General features: G+C 34.1%; 1 non-coding gene across 1 annotated transcript; it reads left to right on the top strand.

Moving 5' to 3' along the window:
* The first annotated feature begins 217 nt into the window (after positions 1-217).
* On the top strand, positions 218-1,613 carry LOC112190357. Its single transcript, XR_005805952.1, has 3 exons — positions 218-330; positions 570-683; positions 1,330-1,613. It is a non-coding gene; the product is annotated as an uncharacterized LOC112190357 (transcript).
* Positions 1,614-4,188: the final 2,575 nt, after the last annotated feature.

Raw genomic sequence — 4,188 nt, 5'->3', positions numbered from 1 at the left:
TAAGTGTCAAAGATCAACCAACTCCATCCTATCACTTTTATGCATAGATTCTTGCAATGCAATACTGATGATGTAGCTAATTTACTTAATAATACCTATATATACAATGAAAGCAAAAAAATTGGGAAATATCTTTATGAGATTTCGTATTAGGTAGAAACCCCGGAGCCTCTCCTCACTCTAGCCCGTCTTCTGATGCTAATTTTGTCTTGCTTGTATAACAAGATGGTTATTCATGACTCATGTGATATGATTTATTAACCTTTTGTGCCACTATAGGTGGATATTGCTGCTGGATGGCATTCTACTGCACTAACAGATGATGGAGAGGTGATGATTACTCTCACTCTGCTAAATATTAGCTATGAGGTTTTTCATTTGCATGAGTGTAATCTATTGGATGCTGTTATTAGTCTAAAGGTGGTTAGTCTTACTCTATAGCTAGCCAACAGGCAACTGGTTAGCTTTTTTTTTTTAATTTTCGATAATTTAAATATCCTGTATTGTAAACTTTCTATGTACCTGGGCTAACAGAACCTTATTTCCTTGCCTATATTATTATATTGCAGGTGTATGGATGGGGCCGAGGGGAACATGGTAGACTTGGTTTCGGCGAGAATGATAAGAGCAGTAAAATGGTCCAGCAAAAGGTTCATCTTTTAGCTGGGGAGGATATCGTTCAGGTACCAATTATATTGTTTTCCTTGCAAATCCTCTGATAGCTTTGCTTAGTTGGAACTTAGAATACATGGAAACCTATTTGAGTATATAAAGTCAGTGCAGTGACTGACACGTCAGGGGAGGTGGGTTCTGGACTAGTTCTAAGTTCTAACAATGCTTTTGTGGTCGATGGTGATAGACAGCAAATGATGTTAGGATTTCAGATATATTTTCTAACAAAGTTCTTATTATGTTTTTTCGTAAGACCAAAAAGGGATTTCATGTATTCTGATTTGGGAATTCCAAATCGACTAATTAAAGATGTTAGCTGTTTCTCCATATCAGTTTTGGTAGAATGGGTGAAAAAGAGGAAAGAGGTCATCTTAGTGTGCTAGCCTAAGACATTATTTCATGATTTGAATCTCATTTTTGGCACTATGCCTTATAGTCTGAGTCAGAACATCTGTCAACGTTTCCTACCATTTGAAATAGACAATGATGCACTTGGCTTCTTCATCATTTGATTGAATGGTCTATGAATGGCACGTTGTCTTTTGCCTATTGTCAATTGTTTCTCTTGTTTTGACTTCTCTGAAGCTCCTGCACGCTGTAGTAGTAATCTCAACTACATTAACAGCTTGAGATAACTCTTGCTTAATTGTGATATAGGTGTCTTGTGGAGGCACTCACTCTGCTGCATTAACACGTGATGGGCGCATTTTCTCGGTAAGAAACTCTTAATGCCGTCATTAAGCTGAAAAATGCAAGTTCCCAGAATATCAATAACACTATTGACAGACCTCTGTTGAAACTAAAAATGACTCTGAAACTTGCAAGAATGATCTGTTATCAGGCTTTCACCTTAGTGTGCATCTCGGTGACAGTGTTAGGTGTTTATCAGTTGATGGTGAGAATCATGAAGATTTGGATATCTATGGTAACACTGAGGAGTATATAGATATTCACTTTATAGCAAATACTTATAAAAAGAAGGAAAAAACGAAAAGAAAAGGTTGTGCTAAAATAAACAAAAATAACTGTGACAGTAAAGGCTTTCATAGTTTAAAGGTTCACCAATCATCATCCAAAATGTCATACCATTGTACTTGTTTCTTAGTTTTCTCTTTGATTTCTGCCCTTCCATTTCATTATCAGTCAGCCATTTGTTGTTATAGGGCAGTATATCTTTAATTAGCTATGCTAACAATGAAGATCAAGTCTCAAAACACAATGGCCAACTACAATCCAACTCTGCTGGAAAGAGCAACACAATCCCCGATATATATATATATATATATATATATATAGGTAAAAACACCAACAAATGGTTGTCCTATTTCATGCAACTCTAGATTGAAATTCTCTTGTTGTGTCTTGTATTTGGTTCTCAGGCAAAGGATTGAACACTTGGTCTTCTATCAACAAAATAGAAAGAATCAAATGTTTAATACTTGAGGTATTTGCTTACTGACATGACAGAAAATTAATACATATACCAAAAGTAGAGATATTTGCTTACTGAATGTGAAAATTGTCAACTTGTAGATGCAGTGAGCACTATGTATAGGTATATTCATACTATGATCATGTACTTGATTTACCAAATAATCAAATTAAGTGCTGCAGATCTGACACACTTTTCTCTAATTAGGTGTCACTACTTCTGAAAGAGAGTTTCATTGACTCATTTCCTAGTCGTGATCGACCATTTATGAAGGTGTGTTCCTTGACATTTTCTCTTGTTTTTGTGATCAAACTTAAACTGCTTATCGTCTTAACTTGGAGAATTTGCTAGTTGTTATGTACTCTCTCTCTCTCTCTATATATATATATATATATATATATATAATTGTTTTAAGTGCATGCATGTATGAACACAATATTATTTTTAACTATAGCTTTTCATGATTTCTAAAATTAATATTGACAAAAGAAAATAAATAAGAGACACAACCCAGTTCATCTTTCTCAAATTGGGCCACAGCCTTGGTCAAGAATTGATGGTATTGGTTTCTGTATTATTTTTTTTAATGACTCCAGTAAGATGTCACAATGAATAAAATAAGTTTTAAATTAATTCATGTAGATATTACGCCCGATACTAACCTCCGTATTCTTTACTTTTGACAGTGACTTGTAATCTTGCTTCAATGCTATTCTGGATGCTCTTTAAATTGAATGGTATAAAGCTGAAGGCTTATTGATATATATATATATATATATTTTTTTTTTCCCTTATTGCTATGCATCTTTTCATGGACACCCAACTCTTTTCTGTACATACAGACCTTGTTCTCTCTTTCTTTCAAAAGGAATAGTACTGCCCTGCAATGAAAGGTCTGCCCTTGAGTTATATTTTTGCAATGAAAAGTATCTTGTACCAAAAATGTGAAATAGGGTGGTGAGTTTTGAGTCGATTATATCAGTTATTAGTCAAAGACAGCAATTATGCAGATTTTCATCTACTTTACGCTTTATCAATTTCTTTTGCAGAGTAATAGTCAAAACTATATACTTCACTTCCCTAGTGTTAGCTAGTATCACATTGTAGGTACTTTTAAAGGGTGGAGTGATTGAAATGAAGCTTATATTAGTCAATTGAAAAGAATCTAGTAGACCAACTCTATTAGACTAGCTTAGCTACTTTGAGATTACGTCAAGTTAGTCTACCAATGCATAGAATTATTCTACCTTTATTAAACTGATATAGTTGATGTATCCGAACCTTACTTATTAAGGCCATTATTATCTATGTGACTTTGAAATGAAGTGAGAAAGTGCAGTTTGGTCTGCTAACCAATGGTTGGGCATATTTGGAGGCATGCTTTGGCTCAAGTAGGTTCTCTGGTACAAAGAGAAAAGGTGAGAAATTTAATTGGAAATTTCTGGAATGATGTAAATATTGAAATGATAAAATAGTAATCTGCCTTGTTATCAACCTTGATCTATGGAAATTCAACCCAAAACTCTGTCTGCATTCGAAAAATGATAGGAGTTTGCTTGGAATATGGTTACTGAAATTTTGGTTGCTGTTGTGTTTCATATGTTTGGGTGAAAATGACTTTTGGTTGCTGTTGGTTGCTTGGATTATGTCAAGATTGTCCAGAATGCTTGAAATTTTGGTTGCTATTGTTTTACATGTCTTTTGGTGAATATGTATATATATCATTTTGGTTGATGTTGGTTGCTTGGATTATGTCAGGAAAGTCCAAAATGCTTGAAATTTTGGTTGCTCGAAAATTTGGTTGCTGTTGTTTTGCATGTGTTTTGGTGAATGCCATATATTTAATTTTGGTTGCTGTTTGTTGTTTGGATTATGGTTACTGAAATTTTGGTTGTCATTTACTAAGTGGCATATATGTAATGCTCAAATTACAAAAAAATTTCAAGGTTGGCCAGAATACATAATGCTCAATGACAATTATAGATTATTTTCTGCAATTTTGTCCATTACTAAGTGCAAACCCTTTTGTTTCAGTGGAAAAGAAGAGGCAAAGAAGCATATCCCAAGAAGATATGGATGTGGTT

Source organism: Rosa chinensis, chromosome 2, assembly GCF_002994745.2.
Source record: "Rosa chinensis cultivar Old Blush chromosome 2, RchiOBHm-V2, whole genome shotgun sequence".
Classification (NCBI taxonomy): domain Eukaryota; kingdom Viridiplantae; phylum Streptophyta; class Magnoliopsida; order Rosales; family Rosaceae; genus Rosa; species Rosa chinensis.
Note: the sequence above shows the minus strand (reverse complement) of the source record. Positions and strands in the feature narration are given on the sequence as shown.